General features: G+C 45.4%; 1 protein-coding gene across 2 annotated transcripts in view; it reads left to right on the forward strand.

Annotated features, from left to right (window-relative positions):
- Positions 1 to 12,138, forward strand: part of boka (BCL2 family apoptosis regulator BOK a) — a 45,070-nt gene that overhangs the window by 22,234 nt on the left and 10,698 nt on the right. The gene's annotated exons all lie outside the window — the stretch shown is intronic.

The raw sequence follows: 12,138 nt of genomic DNA on the forward strand, positions 1-12,138 counted from the left end.
CGATTGATCATGCGCCCTGGCTACTGGGCTAAGGAGATGTCACTTTGGCTGACTGGTTAGAGCGTATGACTCTCACCCAGGAGTCTGGGGATCGAATCCCGCCCGGGCACTCGTTTTTTGCACCTTGCCACATTAGTTTTTCCAGTTCAGAAGTTGTTTTAAGTGTTGCTATTTGTCTTAAACGTTCACAATGAGGATATATTAATCCTTTTTGCAATATTTCCAGCGATTTAATTTTCCCCCTTCCTTTCTTTAGTCCACTTGACATGGAGCCACAGTTAACTAGTTTGGGGCACATTTTTACTTGAAAAAAAGTATTTAAAATGATCAAGCTTTGGCTTTAATGACACTGTGTAGGTTGCTATCTATACATTACGTTGCTCTATTTAAAAGTAACAAGATAAAAGCACTTCAGCACATAAAATTAAGATTGTCACTTGCCAAATAGAGACTACACCCTCCTGTTTACCTATAAGAAATGCCTCAAAATATCTTTAAATTCTTTATTGATGATTTAATTGTAGACAACTAAAATGGCATTTTACTTGCCAAAAAGTGATTGAATCGCTAAGATTTTCATGGAGGCTAAAATTGACCAAATAAGGGTTTTATGTATTATCTGTTGATGTTACTGTACTACTGCCTACTGGCACCCCAAAAACATCCCAAAAAAGGCAACAACAAAAAAGAAAAAAAAAAAGAAGATAATTTCCCTTGCCAAAAATTGATTACAGTGTCCTGGTCACGTGTAAAGGGTTACATTTACCTAAATATTACTTTATTTATTATCTCTTGATGTTATTAGTGCCATCACAGGATGCTGGGTGTCTTTCACATTCATAAACACTTCAAAAATGGCAACAAATGATCATTTCCCTTGCCAAAAATTGATTACAGTGTCCTGGTCACGTGTAAAGGGTTAAATTGACCTAAATATTACCTTATTTATTATCTCTTGATGTTATTAGTGCCATCACAGGATGCTGGGTGTCTTCCACATTCATAAACACCTAAAAAATGGCAACAAATGATAATTTTCCTTGCCAAAAATTGATCACAGAGTCCTGGTCACCCATAAAGGCTTAAATTGGCATAAATATTACTTCATTTATTATGATGCTGGGTGTGTTCCACAATCATATTCGAATAAACATGAAAATATTCCGTCCGAATATCTGTTTCTTGTTATAAATATAACAGCAAGAAGGATTTACAGTTAAAATAGGAGAAACACGTGACTCCCCAGGAAGGGTCGTAACACCACTTGCCTCACACACATAAGTGAACAAAACAAAGCAGCATGGAGACACTCCGTCTCCAACCACCTCTCAGGCAGCAGCCTGCACTCCCAAGTTCTACACGTCACCAGAACATAAACAACCGCAACACAATAAAAGCAGTGTTATACAAAATGGAAGGCCTGTAGTGTTTATTCTCTTACAGTAACAACTTATCAATTTTTTGGAGGAATTTATTTGAGATTTTTTGGTTTTTATTAATTGTGCAATAGAAAAGTAATCACTAGATTAATCATCTAAATAGTCATTAGAATAGTCGACTATTCGATAAAATAATCGTCAGAATAATCATTTTAAAAATAATCAGTTACCCCCAACCCTACTTTTTAGAATACCAGGATAGGAAGGATGGTGTAGGTTTACGTTTATTAGATTGATACATAAATACTACCAATAAGAAAGTGTACGTTGGTGTGTGTCAGAAACAGCGTAAGGCTTAATGTCTTTTCCAAAAAAAACATGGGCCGGTCTCCAGTCAAAATGCCCGGGCTGAATTTTTGTCCCAGTCCAGCCCTGCCCCTGCCCCGCAGAGCTCCGTGCAATAGGAAACTGAGCGCCGACCAGAACGAACCAATAGCGTTAGCTTATCGCTTACTCGCTTCAAATTTAAGGAATACCTCAGCTGATGCAGAGTTGATTAACTTTTCACGGACATGTAAGTCTCCAAAATATAAATATGAGAACACAACATGACATGAGAATAATACTCGTAAAACAACGTGTTTTAGCTCTGTTTGCCGGCTACAGGAGTACATTTATAAACAGAAACGTGAAGTTGCCATCTTAAAAAAACAGAGCAACAGACTTTTTGTGTGATATGCTTGTCAGCCACTAGATGGTGCCATCGGATAAGAGAAATACTCCAGAAAGAAGCTTTTAATGTAACACTGAATGGAAATAAATATTGTGACGTTGCAGAAGCTTATCGAAACAATGCAAAAGCGAATGTGTGTGTAATCAAAGCTAAAGGAGGTCCAACAAAATGTTAGTGAGCTTACTTTGTTTTGTTTTTTTTGGCCAGGCAGTGTAGTTGTTGGATTTATCCTGCTCATTGGCCACTGAGCAACAGTTGTTTACATGAAAACATCGTGTTGAGGTTAGAGAAGAGTGGTCAGTCTGGATCTAGATGATAGAAAGACAACAGCAGCTCCAATAACCACCGGTTCCTACCAAGGTCTACAGAACAGCATCTCTGATCCACAGCAGGTTGAAGCGTGAAGCAGATGGACTCCAGCAGCAGAAGACCACACCAGGTGTCTCTCCCGTCAGCTAAGAACAGGAACCTGAGGCTACAACTCACACAGGACCACCAGAACTGGACCAGAAGAGACTGGAAAATGTTTCCTGGTCTGATGAGTCTGGATCTCAGCTGCAACATTCAGATGGTCGGGTCAGAATCTGGTGTCACCAACATGAAAGCACGGATCCATCCTGCCTTGTATCGATGCTTCAGGCTGCTGCTGGTGGTGTAATGGTGTGGAGGAGATGTTCTGGTCCCACTTTGGACCTGAGCCTGGAACCACAGCCTACCTGAGTATTGTTGCTGACCATGTCCATCCCTTTATGACCACATGGAGCCATCTTCTGATGTCTACTTCCAGCAGGATAAAGCACCATGTCACAAAGCTCAGATCATCTCTAACTGGTCTAGAACATAATCAGTTCACTAGACTCCAACCACCTCCACAGTCACCAGATGTCCATCCAGTCCAGAACCTTTGGGATGTGGTGGAACGGGAGATTCCCATCATGGATGTAACTGTGTGATGATGTCATGTTAATATGGACCAGAACCTCTGAGGAACGTTTCCATCACTTTATTGAATGAATGACATGGAGAACATTGCATTGGCTCTGGAACCCGAGACCTGGAGAGGGGTTGGACACTCTACTTTGCTGGAGTTGCTCCGGGTGAGAGGCGGAGGGCTGGGGTTGGCTTTTTGTTAGCCCCGAGACTCTCTGCCTGTGTGTTGGGGTTTACCCCGGGGGACAAGAGGGTAGCTTCCTTGCGCCTTCGGATCGGGGAACGGGTCCTGACTGTTGTTTGTGCTTATGGGCCAAATATCAGTTCAGAGTACCCACCCTTTTTGGAGTCCCTGGGACGAGTGCTAGATAGTGCTCCATCAGGGGACTCCATTGTCCTGCTGGGGGACTTCAATGCTCACGTGGGCAATGACAGCTTGACCTGGAGGGGTGTGATTGGGAGGAACGGCCCACCTGATCAGAACTCGAGCGGTGTTTTGTTATTGGACTTCTGTGCAAGCCGCAGTTTGGCCATAACGAACACCATGTTCGAACATAAGGATGCCCACCGGTACACTTGGTACCAGGGCAGCCTAGGTCACAGGTCGATGATAGATTTTGTAGTCGTATCATCTGACCTGCGGCCATATGTTTTGGACACCCGAGTGAAGAGAGGGGCGGAGCTGTCAACTGATCACCACCTGGTGGTGAGTTGGATCAGATGGCAAGGGAACATGCCGCGTAGACCTGGCAGACCCAAACGCATAGTGAGGGTCTGCTGGGAACGCCTGGCAGAAGAACCTGTCAAGACGGTCTTCAACTCCCACCTCCGGCAGAGCTTTGACCACGTCCCGAGAGCAGTGGGGGACATTGAGTCCGAGTGGGCCTTGTTCCACTCTGCGATTGTCGAGGCGGCTGTTGCTAGCTGTGGTCGTAAGGTGGCCGGTGCCAGTCGTGGTGGCAACCCCCGTACCCGCTGGTGGACACCAGAGGTTCGGGGAGCCGTCAGGCTGAAGAAGGAGGCCTACAGGGCGTGGCTGGTCTGTGGGTCTCCGGAGGCAGCAGACAGGTACCGGATAGCCAAGCGGGGTGCAGCAGTGGCAGTTGCCGAGGCAAAATCTCGGGCGTGGGAGGAGTTTGGTGAGGCCATGGAGAAAGACTATCGATCGGCTCCAAAGAGGTTCTGGCAAACTGTCCGGCGCCTCAGGAGAGGAAGGCAGCAACTCGCTCACACTGTTTACAGTGGGGATGGGGAGCTGCTGACGTCAACTGAGGCTATAGTCGGACGGTGGAAGGAATACTTTGAGGAGCTCCTCAATCCCACCAATGCGCATTCCGAGGAGGAACCAGAGCTGGGAGGCCTGGGGATGGACTGTCCGATCTCGGGGGCAGAAGTTGCTGAGGTAGTCAAACAACTACACAGCGGCGGAGCCCCGGGGGCGGATGAGGTTCGTCCTGGGTATCTCAAGGCTATGGATGTTGTAGGGCTGTCATGGTTGACACGTCTCTACAACATTGCGTGGTCATCGGGGGCAGTTCCTAGGGAGTGGCAGACCGGGGTGGTGGTCCCCATCTTTAAGAAGGGTGACCTGAGGGTGTGTTCCAACTATAGGGGGATCACACTCCTCAGCCTCCCTGGAAAGGTCTACGCCAAGGTACTGGAGAGGAGGGTCCGATCGATAGTTGAATCTCAGATAGAGGAGGAGCAATGTGGTTTTCGTCCTGGCCGTGGAACTGTGGACCAGCTCTATACCCTTGCAAGGGTGATGGAGGGGGCATGGGAGTTTGCCCAACCAATCCACATGTGCTTTGTGGATTTGGAGAAGGCTTATGACCGTGTCCCCAGGGGCACCCTGTGGGGGACGCTCCAGGAGTATGGGGTGGGTGGCTTTCTGTTAAGGGCCATTCAGTCCCTTTACCAGAGGAGCGTGAGTTTGGTCCGCATAGCCGGTAGTAAGTCGGACCTGTTCCCAGTGAGGGTTGGACTCCGCCAGGGCTGCCCTTTGTCACCGGTTCTGTTCATCACTTTTATGGACAGAATTTCTAGACGCAGCCGTGGTGTGGAGTGTGTCGAGTTTGGTGGCAGGAGAATCTCGTCTCTGCTTTTTGCGGATGATGTGGTCCTCCTAGCTTCATCCAGCTCTGACCTTCAGCTCTTGCTGGGTAGGTTCGCGGCCGAATGTGAAGCGGCTGGGATGAGGATCAGCACCTCCAAATCTGAGACCATGGTTCTCGACCGGAAAAGGGTGGCTTGCCACCTCCGGGTCGGGGGAGAGGTCCTACCTCAAGTGGAGGAGTTTAAGTATCTCGGGGTCTTGTTCACGAGTGAGGGTAGGAGGGATCGGGAGATCGACAGGCGGATTGGTTCGGCGTCTGCAGTGATGCGGACGCTGAGCCGATCTGTCGTGGGGAAGAGGGAGCTGAGCCAGAAAGCCAGGCTCTCGATTTACCGGTCGATCTACGTCCCAATCCTCACCTATGGTCATGAGCTTTGGGTAATGACCGAAAGAACGAGATCGCGGATACAAGCGGCCGAAATGAGTTTCCTCCGTAGGGTGGCCGGGCTCAGCCTTAGAGATAGGGTGAGGAGCTCGGACATTCGGGAGGGACTCGGAGTAGAACCGCTGCTCCTCCGGATCGAAAGGAGCCAGTTGAGGTGGTTTGGGCATCTGGTCAGGATGCCTCCTGGACGCCTCCCCGGGGAGGTGTTTCGGGCATGTCCTGCCGGCAGAAGGCCCCCGGGTCGACCCAGGACACGTTGGAGAAGTTACATCTCCAATCTGGTCCGGGAACGCCTTGGGGTCCTGCCGGAGGAGCTGGTGGACAAGGCCGGGGAGAGGACGGCCTGGAGCTCCCTAGTTGGGATGCTGCCCCCGCGACCCGGACCCGGATAAGCGGAGGAAGACGACGACGACGACGACGATGACATGGAGAATTAAAGCAGTTTTGAAGAGGAGTCCAACCAGGATGAGGTGAACCTAATATTTCCGAGCTTCATATTTACAAGCTGAGCCTTCAGAGACGCGGGAGTCCTGACGAGTCGCTGAGTGAAGAGGAAGTCCTGAGCATTTGTAGATTCTAACCATAGACGTGTCTGATCACCATGAGATTGGTCAAAACCACCATGCTGCTTTGCGTAGATAAGTGCAGCTTCTGTTTTTTCTACCATCCCAAGTGCAGCTTGTCTAATTTTAGACAGGAATGTCAAGTTCACTGCTCTGTTCTTTTCTTCTTAGAGTTTTACATTTAGACGTCAGAAACCTACAGAAGCATGTAGTAATAGTACAAGTAGACCTGCGAGCTTCGATCATCTCTGTTGAAAGACTGAATTAAACCTGCTTTGAATTCTTCATCTGAACACCAAAATAAACAAAAACAAGACTGACGACAGAATAAATGGCAAAGACAAACTGCCAAATCCTTACTATGTGACAAAAGGTTCATTTCAGATGGAAACGTAACCAAACCACCGTGCATTCCTTGTAGTTCAGCAGCATTTGTGTGTTTGTTTAACATGAAGGTCCCATAAAATCAGGAAGTTGTCCCCAAATCTGTTTTATTACAATATAAAGTGATTTAAAGTGATAGAGTAGGATGATCAGACAGTAGCTGCTGTAATAAACATATTTTCCTCTGTTGAAAATAAATTTGATTTACTTAAAGGCAGAACATCTGGGTGACTAAACTTTAAAGCTTTTCAGGCGTATTCCAGTCAGAAAACAGTTCAGATTAGGGCTGTTTTGATAACGGCTTTTTAACTGATATCCATTATACCGATATAGGCTAACTCTTACTTTTAGATACCGATTCTAACCAGTACCAATATAAGCGGGGGCCCTCCAAAAAAAAAAGAAAAAGTAAACCATTTTCGGTTACTAACATCACATTTTACCATCTGTGCAAAATATAACTATTTCAATTTAAGTTGGGCCAGATGTGCCAAAAAAACAAAATATGTCAAAGACCATCGGATCAGTCATATTTTGACGTTTTGAGTGAGAAGAGAAGTGGCTGTCGTATCATTAAGAGTAAAAACCCATATAGATCATTTTCACTAATACATGTTAATGCCAACATCGTCCGATAATAATAGTAGGCCTTTAACTTCAAACAGCCCTGATTAAAACACAGACGAAATGCAGCCTCGCAGAGGTTCAGAAGGACTGTGACACAGAGCAAGTGGTCATGGAATGATGTTATGAAACAAAATGGGACTTGAAATGTTTTATCTGAGAAACCGCTGTCCTGTGGGGAGACTATGAAAGTTACCGTAAATCCTCTAATACAGGCCCGGGCCTGTATTTGACTCAAGCTCATCAAGCTCCAGGCCTTTATTGGAATGAGGGCCAGTATTAGAGGCAGGCCTCTATTTCTATTTAAGCAAAATGAACTAATGGTTCGCTGGAGTTTTTGACAATTAAAATTGCGCCCATATTTTTAAAGTTAAACACATTTCTTTTAACAACGGTAGTTCCTGCTTCAGCCCTCTCCCCCCTCCCCCCGCGCAGCGGCCGCAAACTCACTGATGCGCCTGCAGCCTCTCGGAGTTCCTGCTGCTCTAAACATTAAAATAATTATTTCATTTTCTGTTCCTCACTTCTGATTACCTTCAATGGTGTTTGTTTGTTGCAACCAGCAGGTACAAAAACTAACTTGTTTTTATTTGACTATTTTTCTGTCCTGTCTGTTTATTATCTTCCTGCATCTCCTCTCAGTCCTAAAGAGAAACTGCTACCTGGGTTCATATATATTCACCTCATGAGTTACCGTTGAACTGCAGTTCTAAAAGATCTACCGACCGCTAAAACAGCAGAGTGCTCGCCGGCCGCATCAGTGATCGGTGCGTCACCAGAGGACAAGGTGATGTGCCCCGCTCCACAGCAGCAAAACGCATCAGGCGCAAATAAAAGACAGAAAACATTAAAGGAAATGAGCCGACATGAACGATCGCGTGTCAGTACCGACGCTCTGGCAGAGCGCGTCAAACCCCCCCCCCCCCCCCCCCCGAGCACAGGAGCTTGTCACCTGCTGACAGCAGGCTGCTGTCTTTTCCGAGGGCTGCATCTTGCCGGTCATTATCACGTGACAGCGACTAGTCGATGACAGGCATAAAAAGTCACTATAGTGAAGTCGACTAGTTCATACAACCCCTACTGCTCCCCAGAGTTCTGCAGCGCACGTTCTCTTTGAACTTGATATCAAATTTTCGCCTCCTCTTCGTCTCCGCACGGTTAAAGTTACCCTCGCGGTCTATCACTCGCTAATCAAAAGTGAGACGATGACACAACCGCCCCCGTACTTGCTTGTTACCACATTCCACCCGGCCACAATAAGAGACCGGCCTTTATTCACCTCCGCCGGCACCGGCCAAAATTGGAGACCCGGACTTTAATTGAATACCGGCCTGTATTAGAGGATTTACGGTATACGCCTACATCGGGGACACCATGGACACAATAAATGATCTCCTTTGTGTCTCTCTCCTGCCCTGATTAGTCCTTATTGTTCTCACCTGCCCCTCGTTAACCTGCCCATGTGTTCCTAGTTTCCCCTTTTACCTCCCTCCTTGTACCAGTCTTCGTCAGATCATTGTACGTTGTCTTCGTCGTGTTCGTGCTTGTGCTGCTACCATTAAATCATTTTTATTTCTTCATCCGTGCCTGCTCTTCTGCCTCCTGAACCCTCCACCACACATGGTCTGCCATCTCCACCCTCACCTCATGACACTCTGACTGCGTAACTCAATGTGAGCATGATGGTAATCCTTTTCCTCTCATGTGATTCACTGTTATAATAGACCCAAGCGAGGGGTTTTATTTTATTTTGGTGTTTAAATTTAATTAACTCATTTCAAATTTGTTCTAACCCTGAAACTGACGCTGTGTGCTTCGCTGCATTTGATTCGCTTAGAATTGAGAAAATAAATGTGCTCATGTGATTTTTAAATGTTTTGTTCTGACACTCCAAATGCTCCAAATGCTCAATACATCTCCTGACAGCTTATAGTCAGGGTATCCGCGGGTCCTTAAAAAGTCTTTAAAAAGTCTTAAATTTGCTTTTCCAAATTTAAGGCCTTAAAAATCCTTTAAAATGACAAATAATCCTTAAATAGTTTCCAAAGGTCTTAAATTACCAAAGACCCAATAAACAAGATTCTTTTATTTCTATAAAATTTTCATGAATTTCTAGTGTTCAGCATTTTTTGTGTATGATATTTGCATAAGTGGAACCATACACATTCAGTTGGTTGTGAAAGGGGTTATTTTTAGATGAGCACATTAGCTGGTTAAGCTAGTGGGAGCTTGTGTCACGGGGAGGTGCAAGTTTAATGGTAACTGGATGGCTAATCCCACGTTTGCGACGTGGTTAGCACTGGTTCTAGGCTGGAAATTATAGCTTAAATTTAATTTAAAAAAATAGCTTAAATTTGGTCAAAGTGGCCTTAAAAAAGGTCTTAAAAAGTCTTAAATTTGGCTCCCTTAAACCTGCAGATACCCTGTATAGTGTAATTCTGCTAAATCCAGATTTCACCACTAAACAGAAACCAGATCTCTTTAACGAGCTCCTAGGAAGGATCTGGACGACGTTTACGGAGGATGGATGGAGCTTGGGCTCCGTTTGTATGTGTTGGATGTTTGAACCGCCCAGAAATAGACTGAAGCTTTGACTGTAAACGGTGTGGCGGCGAACAGCTTAGCCCAGCGTGAACACTGAAACGCAGAGGGGCATCCAAAGCCTTGTGTCTGGTGTGCTTCTCTGTGGGAGAGAGGCATAATGCCTGGTTTCTCCTGCTGCTGTTGCTGAGGTTTTTAGAAGTTCATCCATCCATCATCAAAGCACTGACTAGCTGAAACAATTGCTGCCTTAAAGGAGCAACATTCTCCTTCATTGTAGAGTTTAAAACCGTAGCATTAAGGATTGACTACATATATATTAAATGATCAATAAGATGTGATATTCCATATAAATATGAAGTATCAGTCTGATTGGTCTTTGAATGTTTAATCAGAAGACTTTAGTTTCTTTGACTTAATCAGGGAACACACACTTCACATGAATTCAGACAGAGTCAAGAATATAGTTGGGAAAATAGAATTAAAAATAATTTTTATAACTAAATGATTGTACATGACAAAGTATGAATGAAATGATGGTTATACAGATAATAGATGATGAATGGAATGGAAGCTAGATGTTTTATCTGAGATTGAGCTTGTGAAGTCTGTTTGGCTGTACGGTTTGATGAGCTAAACTTTGTTTGTAAAACCATCCGACGCAATTTGTGCCGACTCTACATCCCCTTGTGTGAAGATCCCCAAGCAATCCAGGGGGTCAGGAGGTTGAGAAGGACAGTGCCGATGGTATGGACCTCTGGTACCGGAGCTCGTAGGCAGTTCAGAATATGACCCTTCCGGTCTGGGGTATCTCCAGGTGACGGCAGGAAGCTGGAGTGTCTATTTTCCATCTAAGGTTTTTTGGTGGCTCTTAAAAGAGCTGCTGTGTCTGAAGTCACTCGCAAGTATTGCAGAGAGGCTTTGACCTTGAGGTCAAAAGATGGGATGGTCTCAAAATGCTTGTTTACCCGATTGGCCTTACGAGGTGAACGGCGAAGACTAACTAGATCAGCAAGTGTTCTCGCTTTTATTAACTTTTGTTTATAAACTTGGACAAATCAGAATTTGACACGTTTAAGAGGCATTAACAAAGACCTCAGAAAGTCACTCCTTCACTCAGACACTCAGAGTTTACCTCTTACCCCGGCTTTCCACGGGAGCCGTCAGCAGCACGTTACTGCAGCAGCACGTCATAGCTGCTGATAGGAACCGCTGTGGTCAACAGAACCTTTTCCACAGCAGCCGTCAGCAGCGCGAGTCGGCCGCGTCTCAGGAGCAGCATGTCGCGGCCTTTACGCGCCGGTTCTGTTTTCTACGCGCGACGCCTCTGAAACGGGTCAAGTTCGACATTTAGGGGGAAGGAAAGACAGGAAATCGGACGCGGAAATGGAGAGAAGCTCCCGAGATTTTCAGAATAAAGAACGTACTGCCTTCCGGTTGCTTTACTTTTAAAACAAGTTACTAACTGTGCATCCCCGTGAGAAGTTATCACCTAGCTAGCGGTCTCCTTTGTTTTTCAGGTCCGTGTTGGCGATTATAAAACGGACAGAACATAAAACACAAACCATGTTGTAGTTTTCTCCTGCTTGTTGTTGTGTTTACTGACGAAGTCACTCGTGTGACTTCGTGCTCGGTCGGTGACAGCTGCTCCCCTGCTGCTTGGCGTCTCGTGGGAAGGGCCAAGCAGCAGCTTACGCGAGCAAGACGTGCTGCTGCAGTAACGTGCTGCTGACGGCTCCCGTGGAAACCCGGGGCTAGTGTGAAGTTCAAATGTCATAACAGTTATATGAAGTTAATATTAAAACCTTTATATTAATCTTATGATGAATGAGTATAGTGATGGATTAACTTGTTAAATCAACAAATACTGATCTGGTGTAGTTCAAGATCTGAAATGAATCATTGGAGGAAAAATATAAATTTCAACACATCATTGATTAATGCACAGATTATTCAAACACTTTGGGATTTAACAAGAGATGATTAAATGACACTTATGCAATTATAAAGTTTTAAAAAGCCATTTATGATTTAAGGAAGATAAACTTCATTCAGAGTGAGAGTGCAGACAGTCTCGTCTTCTGCATGACTTTTGTTCCAGCCAAGAGGAGGAAAGCACTTGTTTGGTTGCACGGTCGTAGATCCTTGCTTTTCTCGTTTGGAGGCCAGACAGATGTAACGTGTCCCTGGATGTGTGACGCCGTTTGTGTCTGCAAATGAAAAGTTAATTTCTGGTCATTTTTGATGTGAATACTTGACCTTTGGGTACGCTACAAAACAAACATGTTATTTTGGGAAATGATCTGATATGATACCAAATGTAACCTGATTTGTTAAGACTTGGAGTTTGTGTTGGGGATGAGTCTCAACTTCTACCACAGCTAGTCTAGTGAGTCTACCTTTTTCTGCTAATGTTGAATGGTTGTGACGGACATCTAGAATTGGGCTAGGTCCAAAACGTAAACCACTCTGGACAGAGGTTT

This window comes from Nothobranchius furzeri, chromosome 16 (assembly GCF_043380555.1).
Source record: "Nothobranchius furzeri strain GRZ-AD chromosome 16, NfurGRZ-RIMD1, whole genome shotgun sequence".
Classification (NCBI taxonomy): Eukaryota; Metazoa; Chordata; class Actinopteri; order Cyprinodontiformes; family Nothobranchiidae; genus Nothobranchius; species Nothobranchius furzeri.